At 34.0% G+C, this 18,309-nt stretch overlaps 2 long non-coding RNA genes across 2 annotated transcripts; one reads left to right on the top strand and one right to left on the bottom strand.

The window, feature by feature from the left end:
- Positions 1 to 365: 365 nt before the first annotated feature.
- On the bottom strand, positions 366 to 18,074 carry LOC148194561 (uncharacterized). The gene is made up of 3 exons (XR_015781520.1): positions 17,935 to 18,074; positions 14,350 to 14,467; positions 366 to 521 (listed from the first exon to the last, which is right to left on the bottom strand). It is a non-coding gene; the product is annotated as an uncharacterized LOC148194561 (long non-coding RNA).
- LOC148194562 (uncharacterized) lies at positions 510 to 17,968 on the top strand. Its single transcript, XR_015781521.1, has 3 exons — positions 510 to 7,761; positions 7,866 to 7,946; positions 17,838 to 17,968. It is a non-coding gene; the product is annotated as an uncharacterized LOC148194562 (long non-coding RNA).
- Positions 18,075 to 18,309: the final 235 nt, after the last annotated feature.

Below are 18,309 nucleotides of genomic sequence, written 5' to 3'. Positions count from 1 at the left end.
AATCCGAATAAACATAACATAAGTGAAATTGACTAAACTAAATCTGATGAGATAAACTCGATTTGATTTGATTCAACTCAATTTTACTTAAAAAGTGAGTTTGATTCAACTTAACATAAAATATACTTAACATAAAATATACTTAACTTGATTAGAATTAATTCACACCTAAAATTGAAAAAAAAATTATAAAATTATAAAATAAGAATCAGGCTAACTCATTAAAAGAAAAATTAAAAAACAATATTGAATTAAAAAGTATAAAATTTATTAATACTCTATATATTTTAACATGGGTTTAACTAAACATATCCAAACAATTTAAAACTTAATTAAATCTAAATTTTAATAATATTTTTAAAAACATTTAAATATGAAAAACATATTTAAAATAATAATTAAAATGTTTTTCACTATGTAAATTTCCGTTTCTCAGCTAACAGCTGTTTCAACGTTCATAATAATAAAGGTAAGAAGCCGTTAGCACCATGCCAAGTTGGTGGTCCCAAACGGAGAAGGACCTGCAACATTAAAATTTTAATTGCATCATCACCGTTTAATTTTCCACACACCACGTAATCTCATCCGTCAATCTCGACTCTCCTTTTTTATATATATCTTTTGGTTTTTCTGAACCTTTATTGTTGGTTTTTCTTTTTGGCGGGTATCTGGGTCTATGAATTTTCTTTTTGCCATCGATGATAAGAAAAACATTATTTCTTCTGAGTTTCCTTTCTAATATTTAATTTCTCTGGTTGATCACCGAACATATGGATTGAACTGTGATTTGTTTACCTGTGGCAGTGTCTTAGTTTGTTATGTAATGTCCTGCATGGCATGGAGAGCGATCCCGGTTATGAGTTTCTCCATTGCTTTCTCAGTTCTTGAATTTATCTTTTGGTTCTATACTTGAATTTTTAATTCTTGAATTTATCCAATAGATTTTTACTGATCTTTTATTTTCTCTTCTGTTACATCAGACATTTAACTTTTATTCATTTGCAACGGCTCAGGGTAACATAGTTTCTTCTGTATTAAATTTCTCTGGACTTGATCACTGAACAGTAAGGATTGGATTGTTATTTTGTGTCTCTGCTCCAGTCTTTGGATTAGTTTCGAGAGCCTGTTACGAGTTTATCCATTGGGTTTTTCGTTCTTGAATTTATGAATTGTTCCTACGTAGCATCGAGGCTGTAATGATGTTATCTATTAGTTTTTCATTCTTGAGTGTATGGATTCATCGTAACTTGGTTTTCTAGTAAGACATTCTTGGTCTTTGCAAGGAAGACAACCAATATATCATGTGAAGGTATTTAGATGACAGATATATATATCAAATATTTGTATCCATTCTTTTTCAAGCACTGAACAAGCAATGCTGATTTCTATCTTCATCGAGTCTTGTGCTTGTGTATTTTCCTTATGGTTTCTGTACTTTTTAATCTTGTAAGAGATTATTTTTTTCGATTTAATTCTTCCTGCTTTCCTCTTGAGCTTTGTAGGGAGGCAATGGATGTGTGCTGTAGGTTTGAGAAGCAGTGGATGAAAATCCTGTGAAACTGTAAGTTTTATTAGAAGTATTCGTTTTATTTGACACCCACAAAAGTACCTCTTCTAATTGAAAGAAACTTAGCCATTACGGTTTTTGAATTTTTGTGAGTTTCATCACGTCTGTGTCAGCCATTCCCTTCTTCAAACTGTTGCGGGTAAGCACTTTTCTCTCCTGTTCTCTCTTTTTGTCCACACTTATACTTTTCTTTCTGCAATTGAGTCATCTTATTGTAAAGAGTTTCGTTTCCTTCTATTTTAATTTGTTCTTTTACAGACTCGTAAAATTTTCTCAGCTATAGAGCCATGTTATTTTCAAAATAATCTTTCTTTCTTACTTTATATATTTTCCTTATTAATTTTGGTTTTTCATAGTTATGCTATTTCTATCCGATCATTCCGTTTTTGTGCTCTGTTAATTGTAGTTGTCGTGGTTATTCATGTGAGGATTGAGTCCCATAACGCTTTTCACTTTTATAAAAATATATCAGGGCTTGCACTATTTGCATTTATTTGTTTGCAGCAAGTAGAGTCTTTGTTTTCTTAATTATTCTCCATTACTTGGGCTCTACAGGGAAGACTTATTATGAATGTTTGTTAGGTCGTGGAGGCTATGGCAGTTGATTATTGGACTTCTTGTGAGGCTTTAGGTTTTATCTTTATGTTTTATCTTTATGTTCGAATTGGAATTGCTTTAGTCTCTCTTGTTAGTTGAATAGGAAGGTAGTCTCTCTTGTTAGTTGAATAGGAAGGTACGTATGTCTGTCAATTTTGTGGTGCTGGTTCTTGATGCAACGAATTGGAAGAAGATTTAAAACTGCTAACGACCCAGGTTATTTTATTTCTGACAAATCCAGGAGTTGGTTGAACTGTTTGCATTCATAGCATTAGCATTCTAGGAGATTTCCCTTGCCGATTGAATATTAAAATTGTACAAGAGTTTAGAATGACTTACAACTCTCAATAATCTAATTCTTTCTGAGTTTCCTTTGTATTAATTGTTCTGCCCTGGTGTTGACAATTATATGGTCACTCAAAACTGGTATTTTCTGTGTTTTGTTCTTTGGTTGTTTTCCTTGCTATTTCCATACATATCAGGAATTATTCCAATCTTAACGGCACTAGTTTTTGGAGTGGAGTAGCATGGCACGACTTTGTTGCTTTGCAATTTCGATAGAATTTTTTATATGATCTATTCCAATTTGAATGGGACATCCTTTTTCTTAACAATCCTTTTGGAATAGTATTTGTTTAAGCACTACCATGAAGCTGGAAAGTAACATGAAAGGGCAACTTCTCAAGATAACCTAATTTCTTTTACTTGTTTCTTCTACTATTATTTGAGATTGCTATAGTTGACCATCGAACATTAGGATTGAGTTGTGATTTGTTTCTTTGCAGCAGGGTTTGAATTAGTTTCCTGTCATGACTTGTATCTCGTAGAGTCTGTTATGAGCGACTATGTTGTCTCTATTGTTTTTGAAGCCTATAATTTATTATTCATCATTGGATGTGGAAACTTTGGCAGCAGATCTTCAGAACTTTTTATGTGATGATGGAGATCTATTTGAATTTGAATGTAGGTTCTATGTTTGATTACGTCTAGGTGTTGAACTGGTTTGTTTTCATCGTAAACTAATTTCTTTTAAGTTTCCTCTCTATTTGGTTTCTCCGGATTTGATGACTAAACATAAGGATTCAATTGCCATTTGTTTCTTTGCAGTGGTGTTTTTGTTACTCTTTCACATAAATTTGATGTGATTCTTAGTACACAGAATTAGGACTGTCAAATTTAGGAGTTGTTTGAAATATTTTCATTCATTCCTTTTCAAGACACGCTGCCTAGTCTCTCTGAGATTTCTTTTGCTGATTCAGTATTAAAAATAACTAGAGTGTGGAATTTGACAACTTGGGATAATCTAATTTCTTCTGAGTGTTGTCCTCTCTATTTAATTTCTCTATTATTAGCATCTTTATCTTCTTTGGATTTTGAGTTCATGAACAGGATGACGTAATCACATCAAGTCTCTTACCAGGTCTCCCCTGGTTTTATACTATTATTCTGAATTTGCTATTTTCTTGTGTGGGTTTTGGGTTGGTTGCTTTCCTTGTTGTTTCCAGATCAGTAAACAACAATACTTTTGGAATAGGATTTGTTTGAGCCTTACCATCTGCATAAAGCTTGAAATTAAACGTGAAATGATAACTGCTCAACATATTCTTAATTTCTTGATCACCGAACATTAGGATCGAATTGTTATGACCTGCATCTATCGAGCCTGTTGTGAGCAATTAGATCCGTTGGGTTTTTTGAGTTCTTGCATTTCTGGTCCTTTTAGGAAGACAAGCAATGCGTGTTTCTTCTTGTATGGCATCGATTATGTTATGAGTTTTGGATTAGTGTTGTGTGCATCTCATCGAGTTTGTGAGAGTTTCCCCATTGACTTTTTGAGTCAAATTTACATATCGTTTCTATATGTCTTTTTCTATTAGTAGTTCCTCTTTATCAGAATTGCTTTTCATCTTGTTGCCAGATCTGAGATTTCTTTTGCATACATTTGATTAAAATAGTTGAATAGAGGTTAGAACGGTGTAGGATAATCTTTTGCAGACATTTTGGATGATGATTTTCTTCTGTTATTTATGTATCAGACTTCTTCACCATAAACATGGATTGAATTGTGATATTTTTGCAATGGTGTTTGGATTTGTTGTGTAACGTAGTGCACAATGAGTATAGGACATGTTGGGTAGGACTTTGATTCTTTGTTTGAAAGTTCTATAAATTTGAATTTTAGTAGTGGTAATTAGCAACCGGTTCTTGATAATCTATCATGTGGACTTTTCGTTTTCATATTGTCCTTTTCTCTCTTCACTTTCATTGGGTTGATTGTTCAATTTTGTGATTCTTGATTAACCCACTTCTGTTTTGAAGTTCTGATAATTATTTTTTTATTTTCTTAGGTGTTTTGAAAAGATGAATCTTTTCAATGGTGTTTGGATTTGTTGTGTAACTAGTGCACAGTGAATATGGGACATGAGGGGTAGGGCTTTGATTCTTTGTTTGAAAGTTCTATAAAGTTGAATTTTAATAGTGGTAATCTATCATGTGGACTTTTCGTTTTCATATTGTCCTTTTCTCTCTTCACTTTCGTTGGGTCGATTGTTCAATTTTGTGATTCTTGATTATGTCACTTCTGTTTTGAAGTTCTGAAAATTAATTTTTTATTTTCTTAGGTGTTTTGAAAAGATGAATCTTTTCAATGGTGTTTGGATTTGTTGTGTAACGTAGTGCACAATGAATATGGGACATGTGGGGTAGGGCTTTGACTCTTTGTTTGAAAGTTCTATAAAATTGAATTTTAGTAGTTGTAATTAACAACCGGTTCTTGATAATCTATCATGTGGACTTTTCGTTTTCATATTGTCCTTTTCTCTCTTCAGTTTCATTGGATTGATTGTTCAATTTTGTGATTCTTGATTATCCCACTTTTGTTTTGAAGTTCCGAAAATTAATTTTTTATTTTCTTAGGTGTTTTGAAAAGATGAATCTTTTCAATGGTGTTTTGGATTTGTTGTGTAACTAGTGCACATTGAATATGGGACATGTGGAGTAGGGCTTTGATTCTTTGTTTGAAAGTTCTATAAAGTTGAATTTTAGTAGTGGTAATCTATCATGTGGACTTTTCGTTTTCATATTGTCCTTTTCTCTCTTCACTTTCATTGGGTTGATTGTTCAATTTTGTGATTCTTGATTATCCCACTTCTGTTTTGAAGTTCTTTAAAATTATTTTTTAATTTTTTCAGGTGGTTTGAAAAGATGAATCTTTTCAATGGTGTTTGGATTTGTTGTGTATCGTAGTGCACAATGAATATGGGACATGTGGAGTAGGGCTTTGATTCTTTGTTTGAAAGTTCTATAAAGTTGAATTTTAATAGTGGTAATTAGCAATCGGTTCTTGATAATCTATCACTTTTCGTTTTCATATTGTCCTTTTCTCTCTTCAGTTTCATTGGGTTGATTGTTCAATTTGTGATTCTTGATTATCTTAATTCTGTTTTGAAGTTGTGATAATTAATTTTTTATTTTCTTAGGTTATTTGAGAAGATGAATGTTTTCAGTGGTGTTTGAATTTGTTGTGTAACGTAGTGCACAATGAATATGGGACATGTGGGGATAGGGCTTTGACTCTTTGTTTGAAAGTTCTATAAAGTTGAATTTTAGTAGTGGTAATTAGCAACCGGTTCTTGATAATCTATCACGTGGACTTTTCGTTTTCATATTATCCTTTTCTCTCTTCACTTTCATTGGGTTGATTGTTAAATTTTGTGATTCTTCATTATCTCACTTCTGTTTTGAAGTTCTGAAAATTAATTTTTTATTTTCTTAGGTGTTTTGAAAAGATAAATCTTTTTAATGGTGTTTCGATTTGTTGTGTAACGTAGTGCATAGTGAATACGGGACATGTGGGGTAGGGCTTTGACTCTTTGTTTGAAAGTTCTACAAAGTTGATTTGTTGTGTAACGTAGTGCATAGTGAATACGGGACATGTGGGGTAGGGCTTTGACTCTTTGTTTGAAAGTTCTATAAAGTTGAATTTTAGTAGTGGTAATTAGCAACCGATTCTTGATAATCTATTATGTGCACCTTTCTTTTTCATATTGTAATTTTCTCTCTTCACTTTCATTGGGTTGATTATTCAATTTTGTAATTCTTGATTATCTCATTTCTGTTTTGAAGTTCTGATAATTAATTTTTTATTTTCTTAGGTGTTTTGAAAAGATGAATCTTGAACATTCCATTCATTTTATTAGTGGTAATTAGCCAGCATTCAGGTTGACTTCATTTTTTTATTACAAACCTTTATTTTGTAGTCTTGTTTGTTTCCTGTATTGACAATCGAATTTTGAACTCGTTCTTGCAAAACATCAATGTTCTTGTTTAACATTCTGAATATATATAAATATATATAAATATATATATATATATAGATATATATATTATATTTTCTTGGGCAGCAAATTAAAAGGACGGACCTTTCGGTCATTCCTTTCATTAATTTTTTATTTTCTTAGGTGTTTTGAAAAGATAAATCTTTTCAATGGTGTTTCGATTTGTTGTGTAACGTAGGGGTAGGGCTTTGACTCTTTGTTTGAAAGTTCTATAAAGTTGAATTTTAGTAGTGGTAATTAGCAACCGGTTCTTGATAATCTATTATGTGCACCTTTCTTTTTCATATTGTAATTTTCTCTCTCCATTTTCATTGGGTTGATTATTCAATTTTGTAATTCTTGATTATCTCACTTCTGTTTTGAAGTTCTGATAATTAATTTTTTATTTTCTTAGGTGTTTTGAAAGGATGAATCTTGAACATTCCATTCATTTTATTAGTGGTAATTAGCCAGCATTCAGGTTGACTTCATTTTTTTATTACAAACCTTTATTTTGTAGTCTTGTTTCGTTTCCTGTATTGACAATCGAATTTTGAACTCGTTCTTGCAAAACATCAATGTTCTTGTTTAACATTCTGAATATATATAAATATATATAAATATATATATATAGATATATATATTATATTTTCTTGGGCAGCAAATTAAAAGGACGGACCTTTCGGTCATTCCTTTCATTAATTTTTTATTTTCTTAGGTGTTTTGAAAAGATAAATCTTTTCAATGGTGTTTCGATTTGTTGTGTAACGTAGGGGTAGGGCTTTGACTCTTTGTTTGAAAGTTCTATAAAGTTGAATTTTAGTAGTGGTAATTAGCAACCGGTTCTTGATAATCTATTATGTGCACCTTTCTTTTTCATATTGTAATTTTAACTCTTCATTTTCATTGGGTTTGATTATTTAATTTTGTAATTCTTGATTATCTCACTTCTGTTTTGAAGTTCTGATAATTAATTTTTTATTTTCTTAGGTGTTTTGAAAAGATGAATCTTGAACATTCCGTTCATTTTATTAGTGGTAATTAGCCAGCATTCAGGTTGACTTCATTTTTTTATTACAAACCTTTATTTTGTAGTCTTGTTTCGTTTCCTGTATTGACAATCGAATTTTGAACTCGTTCTTGCAAAACATCAATGTTCTTGTTTAACATTCTGAATATATATAAATATATATAAATATATATATATAGATATATATATTATATTTTCTTGGGCAGCAAATTAAAAGGACGGACCTTTCAGTCATTCCTTTCATTTTAATGGTAATAACCTCAAGATTAGTATCATGTACATCGAGTTTATTAGGGTTTCTTCATTGGTTTCTGTGGGTCCTCTTTATTAAAATTCCTTTTCATGTCGTTGCCAGGTTTAGGATTTCTTTTGCGGACATGTACTTCGTCTTCTATTTAAATCATGGACGGGCAGAGGAAATTTTGTGCCTGTGAAGGTAAAAGTTTCACTGCTTATGCTTAAATTATTTTTCTTTAAGTTACTGTGCATTGTGAAGGTAAAAGTTTCATTACTTACGCTTACATTATTATTTTTCTAAGTTAATTTGTGGCTGACTAAACTTGTTGGGAGAATTATTAATGGTGTGTTATTGGAAAGTGGGAGCTTGTGAACCTTCTACAAGTTATATTAATGGTGCATATGTTGTAATGTGGGAAGAATATACTAATTGAGGGAGGAAATTTTGTGCACTTTGAAGGTAAAGGTTTTATTACTTTGTAAAGTGAGAACGATATACAAATTGTGGGAGGAAATTTTCTGCCCTATGAAATAGGTTTCACTACTTTGTAATGTGGAAGGGATATACAAATTGTGGGAGGAAATTTTGTATCCTGTGAAACTAAAAGTTTCACTACTTTGTAATGTGGGAAGGATATACAGTGAGAGGAAATTCTGTGCATTGTAAAACTAAAGGTTTCATTACTTTGTAATGTGGGAAGGATATAAAAATTGTTGGAGGAAATTCTGTACATTGTGAAACTAAAGGTTTCATTACTATGTAATGTGGGAAGAATATACAAATTGTAGGAGGAATTTCTCTGCACTGTGAAACTAAAGGTTTCCTTACTTTCTAATGTGGGAAGAATATACAAATTAAGGGAGGATATTCTGTGCATTGTGGTTTCATTACTTTGTCATGTGGGAACGACATACAAATTGTGGGAGGGAATTATGTGCACTGTGAAACTAAAGGTTTCATTACTTTGTAATGTGAGAAGTATATACAAATTGTGGGCGGAAATTTTGTGCACTGTGAAGCTAAAGGTTTAATTACTCTGTAATGTGGGAAGGATATACAAATTGTGGGAAGAATATACAAATTGTGGGAGGAAATTTTGTGCACTGTGAAACTAAAGATTTCATTACTTTGTAATGTGGAAAAGAAATACAAATTGTGGGAGGAAATTTTGTGCACTGTAAAACTAAAGTTTTCATTACTTTGTAAAGTGGGAAGGATATACAAATTGTGGGACGGAATTATCTGCACTGTGAAACTAAAGGTTTCATTACTTTGTAATGTGTGGGAAGGATATACAAACTGTGGGAGGAAATTTTGTGCACTTTGAAACTAAAAGTTTCATTACTTTGTAACCTGGGAAGGATATACAAATTGTGGAAGGAAATTCTGTGCATTGTGAAAGTAAAAGTTTTATTACTTTGTAATGTGGGAAGGATATACAAATTGTGGGACAAAATTTTGTGCCTTCTGAAATTAAAGGTTTCACTACTTTATAATGTGGGATGAATATACAAATTGTGGGAGGAAATTCTGTGCCCTGTAAAATTAAAGGTTTCACTACTTTGTAATGTGGAAACGATATACAAATTGTGGGAGGAAAGTCTCTTCACTGTGAAATTCAAGGTTTCATTACTTTGTAATGTGGGAATGATATACAAAGTGTGGGAGGAAATTTTGTGCCTTCAGAAACTAAAGATTTCACTACTTTGTAATGTCGGAAGGATATACAAATTGTGAGAGAAAATTTTGTGCACTGTGAAACTAAAGGTTTCATTACTTTGTAATTTGGGAAGGATATACAAATTGTGGGAGAAAATTTTGTGCACGGTGAAACTAAAGGTTTCATTATTTTGTAATGTGGGAAGGTTATACAAATTGTGGGAGAAAAGTCTCTGCACTATGAAACTAATGGTTTCATTACTTCGTAATGTGAGAAGAATATACAAATTGTGGGAGGAAATTTTCCGCCTTCTAAAACTAAAGGTTTCACTACTTTGTAATGTAGAAATGATATACAAATTGTGGGAGGAAATTCTTTGCGCTGTGAAACTAAAAGTTTCACTACTTTGTAATGTGGAAACGATATACAAATTATCGAAAGAAAGTATCTGCACAGTGAAACTAAAGGTTTCATTACTTCGTAATGTGGGAAAGATATACAAATTGTGGGAGGAAATTTTGTGCCTTTTGAAACTAAATGTTTCACTACTTTGCAATGTGGGAAGGATATTCAAATTGTGGGAGGAAATTTTATTCTTTGTGAAACTAACTGTTTCACTACTTTGTAATGTGGAAACGATATACAAATTGTGGGAGGAAATTTAGTGCACTGTGAAACTAAAGGTTTCATTACTTTGTAATGTGCGAAGTATATACAAATTGTCGGAGCAAATTTGTGTCCTGTGAAACCTCCTGTTAAACAAAAGGTTTCACAACTTTGTAATGTGGGAAGTATATACATATTGTGGGAGGAAATTTTGTGCATTGTGAAACTAAGGATTTCATTAATTTGTAATGTGGGAACGATATACAAATTGAGGGACGAAATTCTTTAGGTTTTATTACTTTATAATGTGGGAAGAATATACAAATTGTGGGAGAAAATTTTGTGTATTGTGAAACTAAAAGTTTGATTAGTATGTAATATGGGAAGGATATAGAAATAGTGGGAGGAAATTCTGTACACTGTGAAGCTAAAGGTTTAATTACGTTCTAATGTGAGAGGGATATACAATTTGTGGGAGGAAATTCTGTGCACTGTGAAGGTAAAGGTTTCATTACTTTTTAAAGTGGGAAGGATACACAAATTGTGAGAGGAAATTTTGTGCCACGTGAAACTAAAGGTTTCACTACTTTGAAATGTGGGAAGGATATACAAATTGTGGGAGGAAAGTCTCTGCACTGTGAAACTAAAGGTCACATTACTTCGTAATGTGGGAATGATATACAAATTGTGGGAGAACATTTTGTGCCTTTTGAAACTAAATGATTCACTACTTTGAAATGTGAGAAGGATATTCAAATTGTAGGAGGAAATTTTGTGGCCTGTGAAACTAAAGGTTTCACTACTTTGTAATGTGGGAAGAATATATAAATTGTGGGAGGAAAGTCTCTACACTGTGAAACTAAAGGTTTCATTACTTCGTAATGTGGGAAGGATATACAAATTGTGGGAGGGAATTTTGTGCTTTCAGAAACTAAAGATTTCACTACTGTGTAATGTGAAAATGATATAAACATTGTGAAGGAAATTTTGTGCCCTGTGAAATTAAAGGTTTCACTACTTTGTAATGTGGGAACGATACACAAATTGTAGGAGGAATTTTTGTGCCTTTTGAAACTAAAGGTTTCACTACTTTGTAATGTGGGAAGGATATTCAAATTGTGGGAGGAAATTTTGTGCTCTGTGAAACTAAAGGTTTCACACCTTTGTAATGTTGGAACGATATACAAATTGTGGGAGAAAATTCTGTGCAATGTAAAACTAGAGGTTTCATTACTTTGTAATGTGGGAAGAATATACAAATTGTGGGAGCAAATTTGTGTCCTGTGAAACTAAAAGTTTCACTACTTTGTAATTTGGAAGTTGTGAGAGAAAATTTTGTGCATTGTGAAACTAAAGGTTTCTTTACTTTGTAATGTGGGAAGCTTATACAAATTTTGATAGAAAAGTCTCTGCACTGTGAAACTATCATTACTTCGTAATGTGGGAAGGATATACAAATTGTGAGACAAAATTTTGTGCCTTTGAAACTAAAGATTTCACTACTTTGTAATGTGGGAAGGATATATAAATTGTGGGAGGAAATTTTGTGTCCTGTGAAACTGAAGGTTTAACAAATTTGTAATGTGGGAATGATGTAAAAATTGTGGAACGAAATTCTTTAGGTTTCATTACATTGTAATCTGGGAAGGTGATACAAATTGTGCGAGGAAAGTCTCTGCACTGTGAAACTAAAGGTTTCATTACTTCGTAATGTTAGAAGAATATAAAAATTGTGAGAGGACATTTTGTGCCGTTTGAAACTAAATGATTCACTAGTTTGTAATGTGAGAAGGTTATTCAAATTGTGGGAGGAAATTTTGTGATATGTGAAACTGAAGGTTTCACTACTTTGTAATGTGGGAACGATATACAAATTGAGAGGAAATTCTGTACAGTGTGAAACAAAAGGTTTCATTACTTCATAATGTGGGAAGGATATACAAATTGTAGGAGGACATTTTGTGCCGGTTGAAACTAAATGATTCACTACTTTGTAATGTGAGAAGGATATTCAAATTGTGGGAGGAAATTTTGTGCCATGTGAAACTAAAGGTTTCACTACTTTGTAATGTGGGAACGATATTCAAATTGTGGGAGAAAATTTTGTGCACTGTGAAACTAAAGGTTTCATTACTTTGTAATGTGGGAAGGATACACAAATTGTGAGAGCAAATTTGTGTTATGTGAAACTAAAGGTTTCACAACTTTGTAATATGGGAAGGATATACAAATTGTGGGAGGAAATTTTGTGCACTGTGAAACTAAAAGTTTCATTACTATGTAATGTGGGAAGAATATACAATTATTGGGAGGAAATTTCGTGCCCTGTGAAATTAAAGGTTTCACTACTTTGTAATGTGGAAACGATATACAAATTGTTGGAAGAAAGTCTCTGCACTGTGAAACTAAAGGTTTCATTACTTTTTATAGCGGGAAGGATACACAAATTGTGAGGGGAAATTTTGTACCCTATGAAACTAAAGGTTTCACTACTTTGTAATGTGGGAAGGATATACAAATAGTGGGAGGAAATTATGCGCCCTGTGAAACTAAAGGTTTTACTACTTTGTAATGTTGGAAGGATATACAAATTGTGGGAGGAAATTCTGTGCACTATGAAACTAAAGGTTTCATTACATTGTAATTTGGGAAGGATATATAAATTGTGGGAGAAAATTCTGTGCACGGTGAAACTAAAGGTTTCATTACTTTGTAATGTGGGAAGGATATACAAATTGTGGGAAGAAAGTCTCTGCACTGTGAAACTAAAGGTTTCATTACTTCGTAATGTGGGAATAATATACAAATTGTGGGAGGAAAGTCTCTGCACTGTGAAACTAAAGGTTTCAATACTTCGTAATTCTAGAAGGATATACAAATTGTGGGAGGAAATTCTGTGCTTTCTGAAATTAAAGGTTTCATTACTCTGTAATGTGGAAAGGTTATACAAATTGTGGGAGGAAATTTTGTGCCTTGTGAAATTAAAGGTTTCACTACTTTGTAACGTGGGAATGATATACAAATTGTGGAAGGAAATTTTGTGCCTTTTGAAACTAAAGGTTTCACTACTTTGTAATGTGGGAAGGATATTCAAATATTGGGAGAAAATTTTGTGCCCTGTGAAACTAAAGGTTTCACTACTTTGTAATGTTGGAACGATGGAATGATATACAAATTGTAGGAACAAATTTTGTTCTATGAAACTAAAGGTTTCACTACTTTGAAATGTGGGAGTTGTGGGACGAAATTCTGTGCACTGTGAAACTAAAGGTTTCTTTACTTTGTAATGTGGGAAGGATATACAAATTGTGGGAGGAAATTTTGTGCCTTTGAAACTAAAGATTTCACTACTTTGTAATGTGGGAAGGGTATACAAATTGTGGGAGAAAATTCTGTGCTCTGTGAAACTAAAGGTTTCACTACTTTGTAATGTGGGAACGATGTAAAAATTGTGGGACGAAATTTTTTAGGTTTCATTACTTTGTAATGTGGGAAGGATATACAAATTGTGGGACGAAAGTTTAATGATTTCCTAGAGAGGATGCTGTAAAGAATCAGGGACCGCCCCACCATGATGTCGGAGAGATGAAAGCATGGAGAGAGGTTAGTGTGATCAATGTGGCCAAAGTTTACTCACCGAGGTTAGATTGCAAATCTCTTAATGTGCACAAGTTGTTACTGCCTGTTTCAGTGAAAAGCGCCCCTAGGACGAAAAATTACTCTCCTAACTTCTCCCATATCATCTTCATCTTCTACATATTGGGCATACTGGCACAGATTTTCGCCCATCTGTCGCTCCCTTCCCAAGAAGGAGTAATTGTCTCAACATCAAAGGGGACACGCCTTCCCCACACATAACTCATGAAAGGCTCAACCTCATTAGTGAATGTTCTATCATTTGCGTAGAACTCTTTTACCACTACAATGTTTGCGGGGGCAGGATAAATACCCTCTCCTGACTCCACCATGAAATCAGAAACATCAGTAGGCTTCAAAATAAATGTCCTCTCTATCAAAGTCTTCTATTTTCAAACACAACAATTTTTTCTCATGTTGCCTAAAGAGGAAGCGGTTTGAGTAAAACTTTTCCTTTCGTTTTTTACCCCTATAGGGCTGACCAATAGGGTTCTTCAGCCTTTTTAGTCTTGAGGAAGGTGTCATTTGTATAAAAAAAACAAGGCAAAGACACCATCATGATTAAGTACTGGAGATAAGTTAAAAACGACTACTGCATAGGCACATAAACACTATGTCAAAAGCCTAGAAAGACTCAAAATAGGGGCAAAAAAAGAAAAATCACAAGCACAGACTACACAATTAGCAATAGAGTCAAACCTGCCGCTGGTGTTGAGCGCCGCAAAATAGTCGTTGCATAGCGAAAACATAGAGGGCTCCATAGAACATTGGTGCTCAGCATATAAAATGCAAGCAGTAGCGAACCAGACATGGACACCTACAACCAACAACACCCAACAGTTAATCTTAACATAGAACGAGACAACAAGAAAATAATAGCACTATAAAACCTAGTAATTTGTATTTACAACATCGAAAATGGGCAAAGAAACTTATGCTTACTTGAACACAAAAAAGAGAAATAGAGGAGTGTTGAGTGCACAAATTCAAAAGCTTGAAATGATCTTCTGCAGCTGACTCCTGTGGTGCTTAAAAAGTAAGCACAGGTGGCCTTTGGGTGGGGAAAATGGTGGGTTTGAGGGGCAAAAAGTGGTGAGGGATTAGCAATAGAGGGGTGGAGGTTAAGTGTGTAAGACCCTTTCGGGATGTTACAGAGTGTAAGGAGGAGAGTTTGAGTGTGAGGGAAGGGACTAAGTGATATGATCATAGATGGGGCAAGAATGAAGAGTGTTAAGAGTGACAAGAAGCATAAAAAGAAATAACATAAGTTTTATTAGGCTTGTATTTTGCCTATTCTAGTTTCTAGTTTCTTTCTCTTTGTTTGGTTGTAAAAAAGCTTATATATTCTTCTTTTTTTTAAGGTGTAAGCAATGTGAGATTTCACATAGCTTGGACTTAAAAGAAAGAAGAATACATAAGTTTATTCTCCTTTTAGTTGTTTGTATTGCAAGTTATCACATGTATAGTTTTATTTGTTATCTTTAGACTAGTTAGGTAGCTTATATACCCTTAAGAAGTTGTAAAATTAAGAGATGTGGGACTTAAAACAACCTTGAGAGCTGTTGTCCAAACTTAAAGGCCTCCAAGTCTCACATCATTTAGTTTTCTCCATCTACTTCGTCTCCTAGTGCTATATAAGCAACCTAAGGTCTCCTTTGTACACACACCTTGAACACATTCAAATTTGAATATAAAGAGTGTTTTGCATTCAATTGCATTACTTCTTTGAGATAGAATTTTGTCTCTTAGTCTAATTTTGGGTTTTATCTTGTGAAGAACAAGTGACGATTCTCCTTGTTATTTATCTCGGATCCTTTCAAGTGACATGTCTTCCAATTCATAAGTTTCCTCTTTTTTCTCTCTTACAATTTTAGTCTTTTAATTCTATTTCTTAATTGTTCCTGTTTAGTTCTTAGGCTTTCTATTTAGGCATGTTGTTCCATATCACCAAGCTGCATAGAAGAGAAGGTGAGTGGTAGGGTTTCGGAAAATGGCCCCTAAAAACAATGCACCCAGGCTCAATTTGTAGGTCAGACCCAATTTTTCAGTTAGACTCACCATTGAGCAGTATATATATAAAAACAGGGTTAAGGCTCTGCTGGTATGGCGTTTAGTGTCAGAATGATATCGTTGAACGGTAACGTTCCAGAGAGCTCATTTCTATACAAGTTACTATTGCACATAAAAACACATGACACAACAACCACACAAACAACAAGAAAAAGGGTTAAGAAAATTTGTTTGCTCCTCAGCAAGTATACTGAATTGCTTAAGTAATATAAAATGGTAAGACCAAGTATCGTAATACTAAAGAATTGTACGATTAACAACTCATTTAGACTAACAAATACAAGAATATGTGCAAGTAATTAAATCAACAAAGAATTAAAGGTGGACTTTGATAGTTGGTAGAATTCATGACTTCACTCTCGTGCACCCACAAAAATATCTCCTCTCCATCAAACACTAAATTCAACTCGTTAAAACACTAAAACCCTACTCCCTTAGGTGAAAGAGCCTAGGTTTTCTCACTAAGAACCAATCCCTTGGAAAACTAGCAAGCAAACGCACATTTCAACGTCCCTATTTCAAGCAAGCATTAAGAGTAAAAACAAGAAATTAACATTAAATGGAAAAAAGATATATATATATATATATATATATATATATATATATATATATATATATATATATATATAATCAACGCATTTACATAGTACATGAGAGTTCAATGGCTACAAATGCGAGTTTGGCTCTTCATCTCCGTGGAGAGCCTCAAGCTTACAAAATAGAATATGAAAGAAGGAGACACAGAGGAAGAAGAAAATGTTCCCAGAAGCCCCACTAGCTTCCATAAGCTCCAAGTAGCGAATCCAGGCTACGTGCTTGGATCGCATACTTCTTTCAAAGGTTAACATGGCTCATGGTGCGAGGGAAGTGATTACCATCGCTCAGCCCTTACACTTAGTTGGACAGGATATGCTTTGTGAGCTTATACATTTGTCTCGGTGGGTGATTTGTCGCCATTGTCTTTGCACTACTCCATAGTTTGTGGTTTGGGTCTTTTGATCGTTTGGTGTTAGCAGTATACTACCCCTTAGGCCCCGAGGTAGGCCCCGAGGGTATAATGAATTTGTGTCTGTAGCTGAAGGGTTGTTTCTCCTCAAGTTGTGCACCATCGAAGAATCACGTTCCCTTGTAGGTTGTGTTGTTTCTGTGTTGTCAGTGGTGACGTGATATGTTGCCTGATGTACAACAACTTTGGATGGGGCTTGAACTTATGGTTGTGAAGCAATTGCTGACTGACCTTGACCTTGGTCTTCTTTATAGATAGTGGTGGGGCTTTCTTCCTTCCTTCTGTTGAGCCTTATTAGCATTTCATTAACAGAGGAGTTTTCGGAAAGGAAAGGTTGGGGATACGCGAATGGTGCATCATAACGCGTTGGAGTATGCCACCTAGTATAAGTGAGGGAAGTTTATCCGGTACCTTGTCGAACGCATTGACTTCCTGGAAGAAGAAATCCCCAATACCCTCTTCAATTTTCAGGTTTATAAAAGAAATGAGCATGTATGCCATGGCCGTGAGGGTTCTAAAGAGGCTTTTCCTACACTTTCTTGTTTCCTGATTTACACGTTCTACTACCTTTAGATGATTTCACTTGACGTACTTTGCAAACTGAATGTTGTCCGAACACAACTTCATCTGAACATGTGGTATTTTCTTCAAGCATTATGACTCCTCTGTAAAGGATTAACATTATTTCTTCACCATTTTAGCACTTGGCGTTCTGAGAAGACTGGGATGCTCTCGTTAATAAGTAGGTCCAAGATGAGCCAGTTTACCCCTTTTGCCTCCTCTTACAAAGGCTTTAAAGTTTGCTTTTAAGGTAGAAATAAATTATGTCAGTCGTCAATATTACTTCTACGAAGATCGACCAAAATTTCCGTTGTACTGAAATTGTCGACCTACCTACATCATGTCTAGGGCCTGGCCCGATATGACTCCCGAGGAATTATCTGCCTTGATATATTCTAAAATAAATTCCTCGAAAATTTCCTACCTGAAAACTTCTATAGGCGTATGGATCTTCCCGAATGTGGAAGGATCTCTGTGGTAAGTTTTTTTCTTAGTTAAAGAAAATACTGACCGAGTTTTTAACTTATCAAGGTTTGTGCTTGTATTACAGATATTATGGTGTCCAAGAGCCCTAGAGATAAAGCTTTGTTCAAACATATATTCAACAAATACCAATCGACGTCGGATGAGGCAACTAGGAAACTGACCGTCGCGGTGGTTACAAATGTTGTGCCTTTGCAAAAGGACAAGTCTTTTTGTCATCACCATGGCGAAAGTTCGTCATCAACCTGTTCACCGAAGAGGAGCCTCAGGGTGTTGAGAGCTCAGTGCCTTTAAAAGATGGCATCTTCAGCACTGATTATTGTCTAGGCGAAAAAGTGTCGTTTAACCTCACTGATGCCAAGAGGGAGATTTACAAAGGCCTCTCTCTCATTCAGAGATGTTGTATGCTTTAATGAAAATGGTCGCCTAAGCCATTCTTCTCAACTGCGAACTATCTTCCAAGGGAGAAATGAGTTTGCCTAAAATTATATCTTCTAGATAAAACCTTAAATAATTTGTAATAAATTGAAAGAAATATA

The sequence above is a fragment of the Vigna umbellata genome, chromosome 8 (genome assembly GCF_029865625.1).
Source record: "Vigna umbellata cultivar VRB3 chromosome 8, Vumbellata_1.0, whole genome shotgun sequence".
In the NCBI taxonomy this organism is placed as follows: Eukaryota; Viridiplantae; Streptophyta; class Magnoliopsida; order Fabales; family Fabaceae; genus Vigna; species Vigna umbellata.
The sequence above is the reverse complement of the archived record's forward strand: the minus strand, read 5'-3'. Positions and strand labels throughout refer to the sequence as shown.